We start from the raw sequence: 21,528 nt of genomic DNA, 5'->3' as shown, positions 1-21,528 counted from the left end.
GGGGCTAGGATACTGGCCCATTGATCCCGGGGCCAGGCCTCCCGCTGGGCTGTCCTTTCAAAAGCCAGGAGGTAGGCTTCTACATCATCCTCCCGGGTCATCTTTTGAAGATAGTGGCTGGCCCGTATAGTCTGTACTCCACCCTGGCTGCCGCCTTGCCCCACCAGGACTTTCAATTGGCCTACCACCTCCTGAAGTAGGGCGCGGTCCTGGGCAGCCTGGTTCATCAGCAGGCGGTTGGTCTCTTGCTGTACCCGTACAGCTTCCTGCTGGGCAGATGCCTGGACCCGGGTAGCTTCTTGCTGGGCGGCTGTGGCCTGTACCAGGGCTTTGACCACGTCCTCCATCTTAGAAGGAGGGTGGGGTGGGGTGGGTTAGGACCGCCCTGAGTTAAGTCCACTGCGTGAGGATCCCACTCCTGACACCACGTGTGGCAGCCGTCAGCTCCCCTCTGGTGGGTCCCACGCTTGTACTGTCTCTAGTGGGCCAGACGTGTCCAGTCCCCCCGTCTTCCCTAAGGAGGGGGGTAGGGACCCGGGCCCACCCGCTCCTCCGGGTCCCAGTCCAGGGGCCCTAGGAGAGGCAGCTATGTGCTGCTGGCACCGTGTTCCCAGCTGCACTGTCTTCCCCTGGGCTACTCTTCCCCCTCCTCCTGGCTCCTTGAGCCGGATACCTCCGTTTGTCCACCGGCCTCTGCACTCCGTTCTGTTCCTCCACCTTCACTTCACCACTCCCCTTCACTTCAATCCGATCCACGTCCCTCCGATGCACAGCACAGCACAGCACAGCACAGCACAGCACAGCACAGCACAGCACAGCACAGCACAGCACAGCACAGCACAGCACAGCACAGCACACTCCTCCTGCTTATGCTCTGACTGTTTGGGGCAGAGGGCTTTTATGAGGCTCCTGGCTGATCCTTCACTGGCCCCAGCTGCCCCTAATTGCCCCCTAATGGCACCTAGCTAATCTGCAGGGAACAGAACCCTGAGCATTCTTGGGCTCACATACCTCCCTTCCTGCACTCTCCTACTGCCCTCTGCCCTCACTATCTCACAAAAGATACAGATCTATCTATCTATCCAGAACCGATTAAAATATATATTCCCAAATAAATGGATAGTTGATGGATAAAAATGATCACATAAATTCCCCACCAAGAATGCATTATATGCATATGCATATGCATATGTCTTCCAGATGAAACACACTGAAGAAACATCATGAGTATACGGAATCATACTATGGTCACAGAATTCATCCTCGTGGGATTTTCCAATCACCCCAATCTGCAGGTTCCATTGTTCCTGGTCTTCCTTGTTGTTTATACCATAATCCTGACAGGAAGCCTGCTCATTATCCTAGTCATATCCTTGTACCACGCTCTCCATAGCCCCATGTACTTCCTCCTCCGGAACTTGGCCTCTTTAGAGATCGGTTTCAATTTGGTCATTGTCCCGAAGATGTTCATAAATCTCTTGATAGAAAATATCACTGCCAGCTCAGTGGAACAGCTGAGTGCAGAATAGAAGGGCTTGCTTCCAGTTGTCCAGAGCCTCATGGTTCTCCGGCTTTCCGGTTGCCACTGTGCAGATGACCATATTCAGTCTGCAGAGACCAAATGAAGTCAACCACTTCTTCTGTGATGCTCCCCACATGTTGGAGCTGGCCTGTACTGACACCTATTTGATCAAAATCGAGGCCCTCACAGCAACTGTATTTTTGTTATGTTCCCCTTCCTCCTGATCCTGGTCTCCTACATGCAGATCATCACCACCATCCTGAGAATGCCCTCAGAAGAGAGCAGACACAAAGCCCTCTTCACCTGCTCCTCTCACCTGGTGGTGGTGACACTCTTCTAAGGCACAGCCTGTTCGACCTACTTCCACCCCAAATCCAGCTACTTCCCAGAAACCAAGAAGCTGCTCTCTCTCTCCTACACGGTCATCACCCCCATGTTAAACACCATCATCTACAGCATGAGGAACAAGGAGGTGAAAGGCACCCTAAGAAGAATACTGGGCAGGAAACTATTTTTACAGAAAATGTAATTACTTCAGGTTTATGACTCCATTCGTTTAAATGTGCCTTCCTCTCTTACATACACACGTGTAAATCAGCAGTAACTGCCTAGGAGTAAATGGGTTGATTCTCTTCTCTCTCACACTGGTGTTAATCAGGAGTGACACTTCCTGAAATAAATTCCCATTTTCTCAGACTAATGTAGGGCCAAGGAGAATCAGCTTTTGATTCTGGAAGGGTTATTTTTACCTGAAACTCTGATACACGTGAAAGAATCCTGCAAAATGTACCTGGTTTAAATTCAGTAAAATACCAGAATTTAATTTTTTTCTATTCCCTTTGTTGTGCGTTTATTTTGTGTGCTTAAACTCTCTTCTCTAAGAGCTTCTCTTCCCCACCAGAGTATACTATAGAGAAGTGCTAGCTCTGTTGTATTTAAATCTGTTTAGTCATTATTCTAAGCACTCTAAATCTGTCCGCTTACCTGCATTGACTTTGCATTGGATGTGTCTCATGAGGATGAAGCTATGGTTAGTGATTTCAATTCAGCATCATTTGAGCAAGGGATACCCAAGACATAGCTCCCTGCCCCCAAACAAAATAGCATTTCAGATGGTTGGCATCTATTCATAGTGTTGGGTTTTTTTGTTTTGTTTTTGTTTTTTGCACATCTGGGGGTCAAAACATGGCTCTGATCATGCCCCAAATGATCTCAATCAATCAATTTTTACCGCATCTAGTGCATGTCACCTACAGCCTCTTTGGTGAAACAATATTGAAAACATTATTTGAAAAAGAATTAAGCTCTCTGGCTGGGCTTGATCCTGCTGCTCATGGCCTCAGTTGGTTAGGCTGTTCACATGCAGAAAGACTAGCCCCAGGGCTTGCTGGTCACCCAGATTTCATGGGGTAGTTCCAGGGAACATGTGTGCTGCACAAGTCAATATCAAAAACAAGTGGCCTAAGTTCAAAAACTACCCTTGGCAGAAAGCTAAAATTAAATGCAGGCATATTGCTACACTCTGCCTTTGTCAACGACTTTTGGTCTGTTTTTATTTTGGGGAAACATACTCTGAATACAGCAGAAAAATCCAGAAGGTGCTCAAACTATGTTCATAATGACAATAAAAGACACCTGAATGATTGCAGGCAAAGGAGGAGAGGGGGAAATATTGAGGAAGGCTTTGGAGCTGTGGGGGATCATATGCAGGGGATAAGTGGAGTGGATGGTAAAGGGAGTGGATGATAAAAGGAGTGGGTGGTAGGGGGTTGATGTCAGGGAAGGAGGTGGGAGAACAGTAAATAAGTGAGAGTGGAGGGGTTCTGATTTTTCAAGCTCTTTTACCCTTATTATCTGCATTAGCAAAAAAAGGGAAGAAAAAGTTTTTGAAAAAATGACCATTTTGCTATTTCTCTCTGTTTTAACAGATAACAGATAACAAAACCAGTTTGGATGGAAACATGGCAGCCATCCCTAGCACTTAGGTTCTGATGTGCAAGTGGCCCCATTGACTTCTCTGTGGGTCAATGGAAGGGTTTAGGTTCTACCCGCACAGAGGTGTCAGTAGGATCAGGAGCCTGGTTTGCAGCAGCACAAACAGTCTGCCGCAGGGGGTTAAAGATAAAGCAGCTGATTCCAAACTGGAGAGAGCTTCTCCATTTTGTCTGCTGTGGAGAGCTCCAGCAACACGGCACACACAACTGAGAACCATTAGGCACAGGGTTCTAGGTCACCATTAGGTGAGGAACGTGTGCCAAGACAATAAACATTATTGACAAAGTCATAGAATCACAGAAGATAAGGATTGGAAGGGACCTCAGGAGGTATCTAGTCCCACCCACTGCACAAAGTAGGGCCAACCCCGACTAAATCATCCCAGCCAGGGCTTTGTCAGGCCGGGCCTTAAAAACCTCTAAGGATGGAGATTCCACCACCTCCCTAGGTAACCCATTCCAGTGCTTCACCACCCTCCTTGTGAAAAACTTTTTCCTAATATCCAACCTACACCTCCACCACTGCAGCTTGAGACCGTTGCTCCTAGTTCTGTCACCTGTCACCATTGAGAACAGCCTAGCTCCATCCTCCCTGGAGCCCCCTTTCAGGTAGTTAAAGGCTGTTATCAAATGTCCCTTCACTCTTCTCTTCTTCAGCCTAAACGAGCCTCGTTCCCCCAGCCTCTCCTCATAAGTCATGTGCTCCAGCCCTCTCATCATTTTTCTTGCCCTCCGCTGGACTCTCTCCAACTTGTCCACATACTTTCTGTAGTGGGGTCCCCAAAGTTGGACACAATACTCCAAATGTAGCTGCACCAGTGCTGAAAAGAGGGGAATACAATCCTGGGCTCCCTCCCTCCATCTCTCTAGCTCCTTGGGAGAGGAGAATACTCAGTGACTCATAGGATCAGACCCTGTAAGGTAACTAGTTAAATTCATACACACTCGGGTGTACTCTGCAGCGATAAAAAAAGAAATAGTCACGTTCAGAGACCTCACTAAAGCCAATGTCACGCCCTGTGCAATTCATACACCTGCTGTTGCTTACCCATTCATTTGAGGCGAGGCACCAAATCTTGAGGACTTTACTCAGAACATGATCAAATGCTCCTTGAGCTCCAAGCAGCAAATCACTGCTTTGCATCTAAAAACGACGAACTCGGGGATCTCCCACTTGTTGTAAACGTAACTGTAGCTAATATGCTCCCAATTCAAGTCCTTTGAAATATCAACAGTCATAATGAAGCAGGAAAGCAAATTGAGATAGAATCATAGAATCATAGAACCATAAAGTTGGAAGGGATCTCAGGAGGTCATCTAGTCCAACCCCCTGCTCAGAGCAGGACTAACCTCAGCTAAATAATCCCAGCAAGGGTTTTGTCAAGCCGCAGCTTAAACACCTCTAAAGATGGAGATTCCACCACCTCCCTAGGTAACCCATTCCAGTGATTCACCACCCTCCTAGTGAAAAACTTTTTCCTAATATCCAACCTACACCTCCCCCACTGCAATTTGAGACTGTTGCTCCTTGTTCTGTCATCTGCCACCACCGAGAACAGCCTAGCTCCATCCTCCCTGGAACCCCCTTTCAGGTAGTTAAAGGCTGCTATCAAATCCCCCCTCATTCTTCTCTTCTGTAGACTGAACAAGCCTAGTTCCTTCAGCCTCTCTGTAAACGTGCCCTTCTGGGGGCTGCATCGGGGTTTCCCCTCCGAGTCCTTTCTGGAGGGGAACCACTCTTCCTGACTTTCTCCGGTGTGGGAGTCTAGTCCATCGCCCCGGCCCCTAGGCAGGGTGGGCGAGCCAATAGTCCATCGCCCCGGCCCCTGGGCAGGGCGGGCGAGCCAATAGTCCGTCGCCCCGGCCCCTAGGCAGGGCAGGCGAGCCAATAGTCCATTGCCCCGGCCCCTAGGCACGGCGGGTGAGCCAATAGTCTAATGCCTGGCCCCTAGGCAGGGCTGGGAAACAAGCAGTCCAGCGCTCGGCCCGTAGGCAGGGCTGGGAAACAGCAGTCTAGTGCCCGGCCCATAGGCAGGGCTGGTGAGGCAACACACACTCTAGCGTTTGGGACGGTGCAGAGGGTAAGGGTCTCCCGGGGTGGCTCGGGAAGGGGGGAGGGGGACGCAGGCCCACCCTTCTCCACTGCGTCCCAGCCCAGGGCCCTAGCAGTGGCAGGGGTGCCTGTCACTGCATTGGCGGGGCTCCGGCCGCAACACGCCAACCAGGTCCCGTACTCAGCCTCTGTTTAGGGCTGTCCCTGGGCTTCTTCCTCCCCGTACCCACAGGTACCTGATTCCTCCAGGCCGCTGGGATGTGGTAGTCCGATCAGGCCCTCTTCGTCCACTGGTGGCAGCTCGGGCAACTCCATGGGTTCCTCCTCGGATGGGAGTTCCTCCAGGTCATGTGGCCCCCAGGCCGCCGGTAGGGCCGGTAGGGTCTCCGAGTCCCAGGCTCGGTGCTGCTCGGGTCGATCCTTGATGGGTTCCCTGGCAGCAGACGGCCTGGGCGGATCCTCGTCTGGCTCCCGGGCAGCGGGTGACTCCGGTGGGTTCTCGTCCGATTCCCCGGCAACGGGGGACTCAGGCAGGCTCTCCGTCAGCCCCCAGTCTGGGGTGGAGACTGGCCTTTCCCTTTCAGTGGGGGTTTCGGGCCCGGCTCTAGCGTGGAGCCTCCAGGGAGAGGCATCCTTCTCCCTCAGCCATCCCTGCCTGACTGAGCTCCCAGGCCGGTGTTTTAAGGCCTGGCCCCGCCTCCCGGCTTCCAGTCAGGTGGTGTCCGCCTCACTTCTAATGGCCTGGCCCCGCCTCCCTGTTTCCAGTCAGGTGATCTTCTCTTGGGCTCTAGCAGCAAGGGTGGGTTTGGCTCTCCCTCTGGGTCTCTCTCAGAGGGGAGCCATCCCTCCCGGCTACACTCTCCTCATAAGTCCTGTGCTCTAGCCCCCTCATCATTTTTGTTGCCCTCCGCTGGATTCTCTCCAACTTGTCTACATCCTTTTTGTAATGGGGGGCCCAAAACTGGACACAATACTCTAAATGCAACCTTACCAATACCGAATAGAGGGGAATAATTACTTCCCGCGACCTGCTGGCAATGCCCCATCTAATGCAGCCCAATATGCTATTAGCCTTCTTGACACCCAGAGCACACTGCTAACTCATATCCAGCTTTTTATCCACTGTTACCCCCAGGTCCTTTTCTGCAGAACTGCTGCCTAGCTCGTCGGTCCCCAGTCTATAGCTGTGCATGGGATTCTTCCTTCCTAAGTGGAGGACTCTGCACTTTTCTTTGTTGAACCTCATTAGATTTATTTTGGCCCAATCCTCCAGTTTCTGTATCCTATCCTTACCTTCCAGGATATCTACCACTCCCCCCAGCATAGTGTCATCCACAAACTTGCTAAGGGTGCAATCTACCCCATCTTCCAGATCATTAATGAAGATGTTGAACAAAACCGGCCCCAGGACCGACCCCTGGGGCACTCCGCTTGTGACTGGTTGCCAGCTAGACATGGAGCCATTGATCACTACTTGTTGAGCCCTATGCTCTAGCCAGTTCTCTATCCATTTTATAGTCCATTCATCCAACCCATACTTCTTTAACTTGCTGATAAGAATACCGTGAGAGACAGTATCAAAAACTTTGCTAAAGTGAAGGTATAACACTGTTTCCCCAACTCTCAGCTCACATTGGGGCTAGGCAGTGGAACGACGTAGATTTGTCAGTTAAGAATACAGGCTCTTTCACTGTATTTCCCGCTACATCGCAATTTGAACAATAAACTAAGTAAGCACATGGGTGGAGCATTTTCAGTCAGTGTGCTACATCACACTTACTCCAGATTTATAGCAGTCGTGCTCCAGTCACTTCAGTGCTCTCAGTCCTGATTTCTTTCTCTTCCTTTCCTCCTCTTTTATGCATCTAATTCTGTTTCTGCCCTTCTTAATCTACCCTTGAACCTCTCTCTTCATCCCCTACTAACCTTTATAGCCTCTCACTTCTCACCTCTTCAATCCCAACCCTTTTCCAATCTATCTTTTTTGCCCTTCCCTTTCACTGGTTTCACCAGTGTAAAACTGGCAAAGAAGTACAGATCCAAAGCATTTCTCACTCTGTACGGCCTCTAGATCATACACTTGAAAGATGACTGGTCTTCTTGCTTGTACACTTTAAAAAGAAATCTGTATGATTTAGTTCAGTTTTGTTTGTTGGTTGGTTTTTAGTCTACATGGAGCTGGATGCAAACTGAATTTAAATTGAGTGTCTAACCCTAAAAATCCAGCCATAGGTTAATATAGAATTAAATGCCCCCGAACTTTATTAATATAGAATTAAAGTTGCCCAATGGCTCCTTTTTACCCTTGCAGAACATGGAGAATGGTTAAACTTAAACCTCTGAAAACCAGGAAATGACCAATTTACCCTGTGACTTTCTTTCCTTTCATCACACTCAGATCCATGGTTCAGGAACCAGATCACATTGTCCTGTCTTTCAGCTTCCCTCTATTAACTCAATGCTGACTTCCTTGACAATGCTGCGTAAGTAAAATCGATCATGAAGTGGTTTATAGCACTTTAAAATATTGTCCTTAAACCAGAAATCTTGGGATAAGGGTAAAACATCTAAAAGTAGCTCCTGCAAAATGCAAACCAACGTGCGCAAGTCAGATCCTCTTGAAACCACCAAGCACAGGGCTCTAACTCCCAACATAGGAGTTTACTCTCAACTTCAGTGACCACGGTATATACTTTAACTCATCCTGGAACTGTGACAGCAAGCTCCCTGAAAGCCCTCATGTTTCAACAGAGCCCTAGACTTTGCTGCAGATGGGCACTTCAATCTCTTCAGCACATGCCACCTTGGAGATATTTTCTCTTTCCTTCCAAAACCTTTTCCAGCATTGCATCCCCAAAGGGGCAGACGGTGCCATGCAATAGCTGAGGCAAAGGATGGATGGCTGATTTTAGATGATCAGAGCTATAGTTTGACCCTCCAGGTGTCTGCATATTAGAAGAATGAGAAGGTTTCATACAATGCTGTGTTTACAGGGCTGTGCTTCAGGAACTCCTCGCTCAAATGACTACAAGTTTTGACCACTAACACTACAGAGCACCCAGACAAGACACGAAGAAATTGAAGCCAATTGGAGTAGATGTGCAGATTTTTGATAATTTCTTAAAGATGACATTTAAAAATAAAGGGAGGCTCAACCTTATCTGTAACAAAGTTGGCACTTGGCTATAATGGATATATTAACAGACTCCAAATTGTCTTTGTCAAACTATAAGTACTTAGGGCATGGCTATCCTTTCTCTTAAACTGAAGTAAATCTGGAGTCATTTCTCTGAGGTCATGTGTGGTACATCCATTTAAACACAATGTAAATGAGATCAGAATAGAGCAATTCATATGCCGTTTTCAGAATATTAATTTCCCTGGGGTTAATTTCTGTCTTCACGCTCAGTGTGTGATGAGAATCAGAACTTGAAACATTAAAGCCATAAGAAAGACCAAGCTCCATATGATGTCTAGGGTCTTGGTACACATAAAATGTTTGTTTTGAGCACTGACCCAGACCATTTCTGCCTCTCGTAAATTAAAATCTAAGTACTCCTGTTCCTGGCTTGAATGCTACCATTCTTTCCCTTTTGCAAGCACACCATGGAATCCTAGTAAATTGGGAACCAACTTTACTTGGAGATAAAACTGAAATTGAATGGATTAACCCATTTCATCTCTGATTCCCTGTTTCTGTATCTGTAAAATAAGAATAAAATCTCTCTGTCTCACTATCTACGAAGTTGACATTTTAACAGGACTATAAAATCTGTCAAGAAAGAAAGAAAATGTTCTCTCACCCTCTGAAACCAGGAATTCTACCTTGATTGGTTCCAGATCTGTAGGATCCGGATGGGTTGAAGAGTATTTGAGGTTTCTGTAGTGACCTGGAGGGTGCAGAACAATCCCAAAAACTCTGTGAACTTGGCATGTTTTCCTTTGATACCAAAAGCTGCTCTGTGCCCAGTCCATATATGGCCACACATGAGAGTCGGAGCCAGTGAGAATTCCCCACCTCAAGCCTGGTGGCATATTAGCTAATTGGGTCTTTGCTCTGCTTGTTGGGGGAGTGCAAGGTCCTATCTGCTGGGAGCAAATGGAGGAGGAGTGGGTGAGACCCAATGTGGAGTAGAAGGAGTGTCATTTCCTGTGTGTCAACTAAAAAAAGGACAGTAATGCGAAGAACTGGGCACAGCTCCCCCTGGGATGAAAAAATGCCAAAACCCAGGCAATGTGGGATGAAAATTGTTGGGGAAAATGGTTTGGGGCATTTTTCCCATCTGTAAAAGGGAGATTATGCCATTAACATCCTTTGAAGAGTGCATTGGCCATCCCTGAGATATCGATGGAGCTGATTAGCATTAAGTTTGTTGGAGCTGACTGTGTCTTATTGTCATGTATAGTGATTTCTGTGTTAGCATTTGAAATAGATAGATAGCCAAGAGTCCCTGAGTCTCCAATCTATCTATATATCCATCTATCGATCTATCTTTCTACCTATCTAACACTTTAGCCACCGTGGTGAATTATGGCTATGTAAGTATTATGACTGTGTACTGCGCTGTCTGTTGTCCGGAATAGATGTCACTTGTGTGGCAAAATAAATGTAGCATGTCACAGAGGAGTCACACAGACTGTGCTCTCTCATGGAGACTTGACTTGACTTTTTTCCTGTTTCCTTTCTTTTTTAACCCTAGTCTAAAAGAGAAGACAATTCAAACTCAGTTTGGTTTATCTTTCTGAGGCTTTGAAAACCATAGCCTGAATTTATAAAGCCGACTTGGGCCAGGGATGGAAGCCGTGTTTCAGTTTTGCAAAACAAAATGCCAGAGCTAATGTGTTTTCAACCCAGGTGCTATTTAGCCCATATCATCGAAGTTTGGGGGCAGTGCTTTCTGAAGGCTAGTGTTAAGTTGGAGTCAAGGGTGTTCAGATTTATTCCTGACTCTACTGACTCATTCACTGAGGGACTTTACGCAAGTCACTTCCCTTCTTTGTGTCTTAAATTCCCCATCTGTACCATGAGGATAATGATAGTCATCCATTTTGGAGAAGTGCTTTGAGATCTTCTGAGAGAAAACGGTAGAGTATAGAAATGTTACGTTACAATAATGCAATGGTGTATCTGAAATCTCTCTAGGTAGTTGTGTGGCCCCAGCTACTTCCAAGGCAAAATCTTACTCTATTAGCAATGGATTTAGCCTCTCAGTATCCCTGTCCGGTAGGAAAATGGGACTCCAAGCATGAGTAAGGAACACACCTACAAGTACAGTTGGATTGGGACTGCTAGCGTGAGTTAGGTATACTCACATGTGTATAAAGGTACATCTACACTACAGAGTCATGGCTGTGGCACTGCAGATTTGTCTGCAGCACCATGGTGCAGCCACTTCTTACACCGATGGGAGGGGTTTTCCCATCAGTGTAGTGACTCCATCTCTTCAGGAGGCAGTAGCTAGATTGATGAACGAATTCTTCCATCAACCTAGCTGCCTGTACCTATAGGGTTAGGTCAACCTGACCACGGCACTCAGGACATGACATTTTTCACAGCCCTTAGTGACATTGCTCAGTCAATCTAATATTTTAGTGTTGACCAGGCCTGAATTTGCAAGGAATTACTTGGTTGAATTAGGAAAATAGGCAAGAGTAAAATCCTACATGAGACTCCTCTCATGAGCAAGGAATACCAACATGAGCAGAGGTTTGCATGGGACTACTCACATGGATGAAGGCTTGAAGGAGACTAGAGGCAGAAGTAAAGTGAGTGAATTTCCGCATGGTGAATTAAGAATAGTTCATTTTTTACAGTACTGCAAGCATAACTGAGGCATACTCACGCAAGTACTGATTTGTGAGGGACTGCAGGCACAAGTTAGGAATGCTCATATGAGCAAAGGTGTGCATCAGTAAGGAATATAGTAATAATGGTTTGCACTGGACCACAAATATGTATTAGGATTTACATAGGTAAAGGTTTATATTAATGAGGAATATCTACATGAGTAAATGTTTTTTTGAGTAAGGCTCCTCACATGAGTAATGGTTTGCTTGGGAATGACGGGGCTACTCTCGAGTTAGGAATTCTCACATGAATAAAGTTTTCCATGCAATTATTTGCAGCAGTAAAGGATACACATATTGGTTCATTTTTTCCTGGATTTACTTGCTCAAGCAAGGAATGCTCACATGAATCACAGTGCGCTCATGACTCATGAATATTCACATGGGTAAAAGTTTGCGTGGGCCTTCTCACGTGAATTAGGAACACGCACATATAAATAATGGTTGGTACGGGACAACTAGGTTGAGTTCGGGACACTCAGATAATTAAGAACTTCTCCATCACTATTCACAGGTGTCAAAGTTTTTGTGACTGATGACAACACAAGTCTGTTGTGTTGTATCACAAGCACAAAGTTGATCACACATATCAAATTTCCTGAAACCCCTAAGGAGCAGGATCCGTCGGTCCTTACTGAAACCAAATCCCTATTGAACTTGAAGTGAGCTAGAGGGTTCCAAGGAAGATGTAGCTAGGCTGCTCTCAATGATAGTAGATGACAGAACAAGGAGCAATGGTCTTAAGATGCAATTGGGGGGGTCTAGGTTGGACATTGGGAAAAAGTTTTTCCCTAAGGGCAGTGAAGCACTGAAATGGGTTACCTAGGGAGGTGGTGGAATCTCCATCTTTAGAGGTGTTTAAGCTGCGGCTTGACAAAACCCTGACTGGGATGATGTAGCTGAGGTTAGTCCTGCTTTGAGTAGGGGGTTGGACTATATACCTCCTGAGGTCCCTTCCAACTCTAATCTTCTATGATTCTATGAGTGAATAGTAATAACAGCAACACAACTGAGATGGCAGATTGGCCCAGTGGGTAGGGCAGTAGCTTGGGAGTCTCACAATCTGGGTTCTCCATCTTCCCAGAGTGACAGATGATGTAAATGTTGGGCAAGTGGCTCTAGGTCTCATGCCTCAGTTTCCCCGTCTATGAAATAGGAATAAAGATAGTTACCTGCGTCTGTAAAGTGCATGAAGCTCTATTAATGAAAGCTGATATATAGAAACTGGATGCCAGGATCGTGGCTTTATAAATAGAGAAACTGAGGCACAAAGAGGGGATGTGATTGTCCAAGGTCATCCAGTAAGACAAGATAAATGAGGGAGTGATTCTTCTTTTGCTTACACTGGGGTAAATCAGGACTCACGCTTTGCTCAGCTGGTGTATACAGGGGCATAGCTCCATTGACTTCAATGGAATTATTCTAGTTTACACCAGATGAGGATTTGACCCAAGTTTTCCTGCCCTCAGCTTCTAGTGCAACACCGAGTTCTGAGTAACAATCTGGGAATAGGGCTGAAAGCCAGGACACCTGGGTTCTGTTCCCGATGGCCACTGACCCTTATTGTGACCCACACCAAATCATTTCCCCTGTTTGTGCCTGTTTCCCCATCTATAACATGCAGATATTGATATGGGGGAAGGGCCAGGTTTTTTAATATATTTAGGTGCCAAAGAAAGCAGACAGGAACTCAGTGGGAGCCTCAAAGGCACCATGGTGCCCAACCCCCATTGAACTTAATAGGAGTTAGGCACCGAGGGTCAGATTTTTAAAGGTAATTAGGCACTTAACTCTCTTGATTTAAATGGGCACTGAGTGCCTAAATACCTTTAAAGAGCTGACCTGTGGATCTCCTCACCATGGCCAAAAGCATCACTAGATTAAAAAAAAATTAGGATGGGTCCATTGAAATTCCTTAGACAAGATGGTCAGGGACACAACCCCATGCTCAGTGAGACCCTAAACCGCTGACAGCCAGAAGCCAGGAGGGAAAGAAAGGGGTGAATCACTCCATAATTGCCATGTTTTGGATGCTCCTCTGAAGCTCTGGTACAGACCACTGTCAGAGACAGGATACTGGGCTCCATGGACCGTCAGTCTGACCCCGCACGGTAGCTCTTCTGTTCTTGTGTTGACTTAGGCAGCCACACCCCATTTTCAAAAATGACTTAGGGCAGGCTTTTTAAAATATTTGTGTGCCTTTGAAAATCTGACCCTTAAACACTTAGGATTCTAAGTCCCGCTAACTCTCAGTGAGACTTACAGCCCATTGTCGGTGGTATTTAGGCACCTCACATTGCAGATAGATGTCTGGTCAGATTTTCAAAAGCATCAAGACCCATAACTGCCATTGAAACCCATGGCAATTTGTCACCTAAAGACTTCTGAAAATGGCACTAGCTGCCTAAATACCTTTAACAATCTTAAACGTCTAAGTGCCCACCTCACTGTTGAAAATTGAACATGGGCTCCTAAACCACCTAGGCACTGTTTAAAATTTAACCAGCGCCCTTTGTAAATTTCAGTGCTCTGAGATTCACCTATGAACATGGCTTTATAAGAACAATTAAGCTGAATGGTCCCTGCTTGTCTAGAGGCAGGGTGGGCTAGTAGCTATATTGCTAAACTAAGACTCAGCAGCAGAGCTGAAAATAGAAACTAGGTCTTCTAATGTCCTGGATGACCTTGGCCAACTCACTTCACCTCACCCGGACTCATTTTCTTCATCTGTAGGGCGAGGCTAATGATACTCATCTCTCTTGTAAAGTACTTTGTGATCAGTGGATGAAAAGTGCTATAAAAACCACAGGGATTCTTATTAAAATGGCCTGTATGTACGAGTTATTTCAGAACAAATGAAAAGTTTCCTGCCTGAAGGCTCCTATTTTACCCTACTAAAAGAACAGAATAGGCATCGGGGCCTGGTTTCCAAACGTGCTGCTATCCTTTTTTGGTAGGACCCCCTCCAAACCCCTGCCCACACGATAATTCCCTCGGTAGGTTGATGACCTGGCTCCTGAGCTGATGACCTGGTAGATTGTAAACATGGTTTGTGCCTGCATGTTCGCCTGGGATTCTCAAGGAGCCTAATGGGGTTAGGAACCCAGCTCCCACTGGTTTTCAATAAGAGAAAAACTCCTGGCTCTTCTGCCCCTTTGGAAAATCCCAGCTGAACTTTTCAAAGGTGACACGTGATTTTGGATGCCCTCCTGGAGCCACGTTGAAGGATCCTCATCCACAGAACGTCCTGACAGCCACGCCACTCTGACGCTCAGGCCTCTTTTTGGGTGTCTCACCATGGGCTTCCAATAAGTGCTTCTGGCCAAGATGCAGGCTGGCCAGTGCTTCTCCTCCTTTAGGTGAGCTGCCACCCTGATTTTCTGCAGTGGAGAAAGCATCCCCTAACCTAGCCGGTGTCACTAATTTGTCCCATCTTCCTTCCCTCCAGCTCTCTGTACTGGGATAGCTAACAGAGGTTAGGCCCATGTGCTGATCTGTCAGCATTTCCTCTGGCACTTTCCCCCCGCCTCAGGCATCATGCGAGAGCTGCCCAGGTTTTCCCAGAATACACTGGTACAAACACCTCCCCTGCATAAATACAGTGGGGGTGGCTGAAGTGGGGACGCAGAGTGGTTAGGGTGACCGCACAGTGGAAGGGCAGCTGCACACTGGCTAAACCTACACTGGACTGTTTAATTAGTGTTAATTGTGATGTCCCTTTAGAGTGGGATTTTCCAAGTGGCCTAAGGAAGTTACGCACCTGACATCATTAAAAAACAATGGGGGCTGGACACTGAACTCCCTAAAGTGAGCTGGGAAAAGCCAATTGTCTTTCCATTGTGAACGAGTTTATTATATTATTCATTGTATATTATAAAGACAATTATTTATTGCCTTTCTATTGTGAACAAGTGTGAGACCCGACAATTCATCTCACATCAGAGACGGTACAAACGTCACTCTGCATCGCTGCTGTCCTGTCTGTTCAAACCACAAATTAGCTTTCTCCAGAGTCACTCAGCCTCAGAGAACATAACTTTAATTTTGCAGTCAGCTTGCAACTGGGATCATCGCACTGGAAAAATTATCAATCTCTATGCACCTTAGGTATGTCCAAGGTGCCCATCACCTTGGTATCTAAACAGCTTGATAGCTATCTGGTCTAGTGCCCATATGGACTTTTATTGTCATAATGTTATTGAGCTGTTATTTGTATTGATTTATCACTTCACAATTAAGCTCTGCCGATCAACTACCAACAAAAGGCAGTTCAGATTAATGGGTCCCACTGGGCATTATTAAAAATTCTTTGAAATGATCATGAAAAAGATTTTCAACTCCTCACAGATTGCAGAGGGGATCGTTAACATTCAGTGGGATCAACTGATGTAATGACACTGGAGTCCACCATGTTACATTCAGGATGAATTTGGCCCATTGCACTAAACACCTTAGAGATGGGAGGTGCTTGCTGACTTCTCCATCGTGGTTAAGGCTGAAACTAAACTGATGCTAAATTATAGCATCTCAATGAGACCTTGCGGGACTCACCAAACAAAGGAACAAAACTTTCTCGGTTGGCAGCTGGAGTAAATTGGCATCACCTCATGCAAGTCAATGGAGCTTTCACCAGCGGAGGCTCTGGCCCCATCACATGCAGCCGAGTTGGTGGATGACTTCATTCTCACAAGACGAATTTCCCCAACGCTCATCCCCACTGGGTCCCAGAGAAGCAAGTGGTGGAAATGTTTCTTAGATGGTATCGAAGATGGTCATAACTGTCCTTTGGGGAAAAGGAAACGTTAGTCGAGATGGGCTGGAGTTCCTGTAGTTGTTGTTGTTACAGTCCAATCCCATTTTATCCCAGATGGTTTTTACAATGCAGCTGGAACCAGTACAGGTGGTGATGTCTTTTGTCTCTCTCTCTCTTTGACCCCGGTCTAGCCAGGACATCTTTCAAGATCAGGATGAAGAAGGCCAGAGTCCCAGGAGGAGGTGGGGGTAGCAGTGTCTAGTAGTCAATTTCTATCCAAAGTCTCTCTTTCCGTAAAGATTCCAAAAAAGACCGGTGAGTGGAATAGCCATTCCCTCATTACTTTGTCCACCAATTAGGCATAGTTTCACACACACCAGTTTTGGTTCACTGATTTCTGATTTCTGATTCCACACTTTGCCTGTTTACCAGGCATGATCTTAACACAGTCTGTGATGTAGGCCTTTTTGTTTGGACTCACTCATAGAAACATAGAATCTTGGAATATTAGAGTTGGAAGGGACCTCAGGAGGTCATCTAGTTCAACCCCTTGGTCAAAGCAGGACCAACCCCAGAAACACTCAGTCTTTCCGTCTCTATTTTGTACCTTTTCCACTCGACGTTTGTTCTTCGAGGCTATCGCGGCATCTTATGAACTTTCACTCACTTCTGCAGTTAAATTCATGCTTAGGGTAAAATTGTAGGCCCAATTATCACAAGAGGTTGGGGCCAAAAACTGTCTCCTGGTTTTGGTGTCCTGTGTGGAATGGATTGTTGCATGGGAGGTGGAGGGTTTCTTGTAGGCGAGTTAGTTCCCACCCAAGCTAAGTGACAATTAACAGAGCCAAGAACAGAGCCAAGAACAGAGCCAAGAACAGAGCTCAGGTGTCCTGATTGCCACTGACCCGCGCAGCACAGACGCAAAGTCACAAAAGGAAATGACACAACACAGCAGTAACTGAGCGATGCCAGGTCGTGGCTCTGATCTTCACAGGTGTGAACTGACCCAGCTTCCAAGATGTGTGTGCATTGACATCAGTGGGATAACGCAACGGACTAGTCGTCTCATTCTCCGCAGCGAGGAACCTTCACCGCCCCTGCTCAGTGGACGTGATCAGGGCTGTGCTCTGACACTCACATCGTCAGTTATTATGGAGAGAGGAATCAGGGTCATTCCCTCGGTCACTCTAATCCTCACTGCTGCCCTTCTCCTTCCCTCCGCAGGCAGGACACAATGTGCTGAGGAAGAAAATGTCCAACCAAACCAACGTGACTGAATTTCTTCTCTGGGGATTCTCTGAGGTGCGGGAGCTGCAGATTTTGCATGTTGTGGTGTTTCTAGTGATTTACCTGGCAGCCTTAATGTGGAACCTTCTTATCATCACAGCCGTAGCCCTCGATCGCCACCTTCACACCCCCATGTACTTCTTCCTGATCAATCTGTCCATCCTAGACATTGGCTTCACCTCTGTCACCGTCCCCAAATCCATGGCCAATTCTCTCATGAACACCAGGTCAATTTCTTACACTGGATGTGTCACCCAAGTCTTTTTCCTCCCCTTCTTGGTAGGAGTAAATTTTTTCCTTCTCACCATCATGGTGTACAATCTCTACGTCGCCATCTGCCAGTTGCTGCACTACAAGAGAGTGATGAACAGGGGACTTGTGTCCAAATGGCAGCCAGGGTCTGGGCCAGGGCTGTTCTCTATACTGCACTGCACACCGGGAACATGTTAGCAATCTCCTTCTGCAGAGGTAACAAGGTGGCTCAGTTCTTCTGTGACATTCCCCAGATACTCAAGCTCACCTGCTCTGACTCCTGCCCCACTGAAACGGGGGTCATTTTCCTTAGTACGGGGTTAGCCTTATGCTGCTTTGTTTTTATAATTGTGTCGTATGTTCAGATCATCACCACAGTGCTGAGAATCCCATCAGAGCAGGGCCGGCACAAAGACTTCTCCACCTGTCTGCCTCACCTCACTGTGCTTTCCTTGCTAGTTTGCACTGGTTTCTTTGCCTACCTAAAACCCCTCTCCAGCACAACTTCATGGCTGGATCTCGTGGTGGCTGTTTTCTATTCCGTGCTGCCTCTAATGATGAATCCCATCATCTATAACATGAGAAACAAGGAGATCAAAGCTTCCCTGTGGAAAGTGACAGGGTGGTGGTAATCCACTAAAAATTAAAGGTCCATCTTTTTCCTCTGACTGTGATTTCATTCTGTGTTTGTATAGAAATGGAATCAACAGATGATATTAGTGTCTCTGTGGGAACACACTTTGCAATCTCTTTACATGCAAAGGGGTATTTACACTGGCAAAGATGCAGACATATTCAAGTCAATTGACTTACTGTAGATTTGCACTAATGGAAATAAGATCGTAATCTATTTATCTATCTATTTTTCTAACGTAGGTTTTTGTACTGTCAACCAACCCCAGGCTATCTGAGCCTCTTCCACATAAAATCAGTAGCCAGATCAAAGTTTAGTGGACTTCCTGAGATCTTTGGGCCTTCTCCTTTTCGGCATATAAAACTCTGCTTGGGTCATGATGGTGGTTGGTTTATTGTTTGCTTGTGTAACTGGGATATGACGGCATGAAATCCTAAACTCTGTGCTGTCATATCTATGGAATTATTGGCAAGGGAGGGGGCACATTGTATCCAAGTCTTGTGGGCTTTAAGAATAAAGTGACTGTGGTTAAGAACACTTTTACTCAACCTGTGTTCCTTGTTTTCCTGCCACATTGTGCCCAAAGGGGTTAAATTAGAAGTCAGATACGGGTTTTAAGGTCTAGAGCAGATGGAAGGCAGCCTCCTGTGGCCAAAGGAAGGACATTGGAGAAGAAGGCTCAGCTCAGGAGTGTGACCAGAATCCCAGAGTGAGCAAGAAGGGCTAGACTCTACCGAGACCCAGCTGACTTAGAAGCACTTGAAACCATTGATGGGTCCTCTCACAACAGACAGGTGATGGTACAGTCAGGTCCCAGGCCAGGTTGTAACAGTTAGCCTGGTTGGTTTTCATTGTGTTAGATTTGATCATTTGGCCAATTTTTTTAGACCAGGAAGCCATCACTGCAAATTTCCAGATGGAAAATCTCTTCTTATTTTTTTTTCTTTCCAAAATTGAATTTGTGAGTAGAGGGGGGTGTTACTGGGAACTGTGCCTTTAAGGGCTGAGCTTCCCAGACAGAAATCCTGGGCAGCAGTGAGAAGTTCTTGTGGCTATACCCAGCCAGGTGGAAGTGGACACAGTGACACTCATCTTAAACATTGAAAAAAATCACAATATTCTGCTGGAAAATGTTGATTTTGTGAACGGGCATTTTACACTGGAAAATTGTTCCAATGGGAAATTCCGAAAAACTTTCACACAAAACTCATGGAAGACACAGCAAGCTAGTGTACTGACACCAAGGGGAACGCGATGGGCACTTTGCTGGGATGTAATGTCTAGGCATACTCAGGCCAAGAGCATAAATATGCCCCTTCAGAAAAAATTGTCCACACGACAGAAAAGCAGAAATGGGCCCAAGCCCAGACACTAATCCACACTGGGATCCCAAATTGTAGGCTCCAGCACTGTGATGCAGGCCTGAACCAGAGCAGGCCCAGACCATGGATATGTATTTGAAGCTTAAGGGTTAATCCTCACACTGAGAGAGAACAAAACTAGGCATTATAGATAGGGATGTTCCGGACACATTGATTGTTTGTTCATGTCACCCCAGGCTCCCCTATGGTAATTGACTGCTTAAACATATGAATGGGAACATCCTGCCTAAACATATTGTGATTTAACAGTTATGACACATTGGGGCCCTATTTGTAAACATCTACGTATGAATGTTTGGGAACATCCTGAAATCTAATTGTGATAATTTACAAGTGAAGAAAAGTGCCCAATGCGTATCAGGAAAATGGTTAATATGTAAATTATGGGACACTGAGAGAGCAAATAAGATTTCTTTTATTTCCTTTTAGTAAAATTGGTATTAATAAAATTGGTGGAGGTATAAGATTTTATTATGTTAGTAACTAAGTATAAGATCAGGTATAAGGTATAAGACAGTCAACATGGATTCACCGAGGGAAAGTCATGCGTGAACAACCTGATTGCTTTCTATGAAGAGGTGACTGGCTCTGTGGATGTGGGGAAAGCGGTGGATGTGATATACCATGACTTTAGCAAAGCTTTTGATACTGTCTCTCACAGTATTCTTATCAGCAAGTTAAAGAAGTATGGGTTGGATGAATGGACTATAAAATGGATAGAGAGCTAGCTAGAGCATAGAATCATAGAATCATAGAATATTAGAGTTGGAAGGGATCTCAGGAGCTCATCTAGTCCAACCCCCTGCTCAAAGCAGGACTAACCTCAGCTATATCATCCCAACCAGGGCTTTGTCAAGCCTCAGCTTAAAAACCTCTAAGGATGGAGATTCCACCACCTCCCTAGGTAACCTATTCCAGTGCTTCACCATCCTCCTAGTAAAAAATGTTTTCCTAATGTCCAACCTAGACCTCCCGCCCTGCAACTTGAGACCATTGCTCCTTGTTCTGTCATCTGTCACCACCGAGAACAGCCTAGCCCCCTCCTCCCTGGAACCCCCTTTCAGGTAGTTAAAGGCCGCTATCAAATCCCCCCTCACTCTTCTCTTTTGCAGACTAAACAAGCACAGTTCCCTCAGCCTCTCCTCATAAGTCCTGTGCTCCAGCCCCCTCATCATTTTTGTTGCCCTCCACTGCACTCTCTCCAACTTGTCCACATCCTTTTTGTAGTTGGGGGGCCCAAAACTGGACACAATATTCTAAATGCAGCCTCACCAATGCCGAATAGAGGGGAAGAATCACTTCCCGTGACCTGCTGGCAATGCCCCTCCTAATGCAGCCCAATATGCCATTAGCCTTCTTGACAACCAGGGCACACTGCTGACTCATATCCAGCTTTTTATCCACCATTACCCCCAGGTCCCTTTCTGCAGAGCTGCTGCCCAGTTCGTCGGTCCCCAGTCTATAGCTGTGCATGGGATTCTTCCTTCCTAAGTGGAGGACTCTGCACTTTTCTTTGTTGAACCTCATTAGATTTCTTTTGGCCCAATCCTCCAGTTTGTTTAGGTCACTCTGTATCCTATCCCTACCTTGCAGGGTATCTACCACTCCCCCCAGCTTAGTGTCGTCCGCAAACTTGCTGAGGGTGCAATCTACCCCATCCTCCAGATCATTAATAAAGATGTTGAACAAAACCGGCCCGAGGACCGACCCCTGGGGAACTCTGCTTGTGACCGGTTGCCAGCTACACATGGAGCCATTGATCACTAGGCTCAACGAGTAGTGATCAATGTCTCCATGTCTAGCT

At 46.4% G+C, this 21,528-nt stretch overlaps 1 pseudogene; it reads left to right on the top strand.

Moving 5' to 3' along the window:
* The first annotated feature begins 1,223 nt into the window (after positions 1 to 1,223).
* The window catches only part of LOC137141577 (olfactory receptor 13G1-like), a 36,275-nt pseudogene continuing 15,970 nt past the window's right edge, over positions 1,224 to 21,528 (top strand).

Source organism: Emydura macquarii, unplaced genomic scaffold (assembly GCF_026122565.2).
Source record: "Emydura macquarii macquarii isolate MOO-44397 ecotype Brisbane River unplaced genomic scaffold, CSIRO-AGI_Emac_v2 contig_3088, whole genome shotgun sequence".
Lineage (NCBI taxonomy): Eukaryota > Metazoa > Chordata > Testudines > Chelidae > Emydura > Emydura macquarii.
This window is presented reverse-complemented; position numbering and strand designations above follow the sequence as displayed.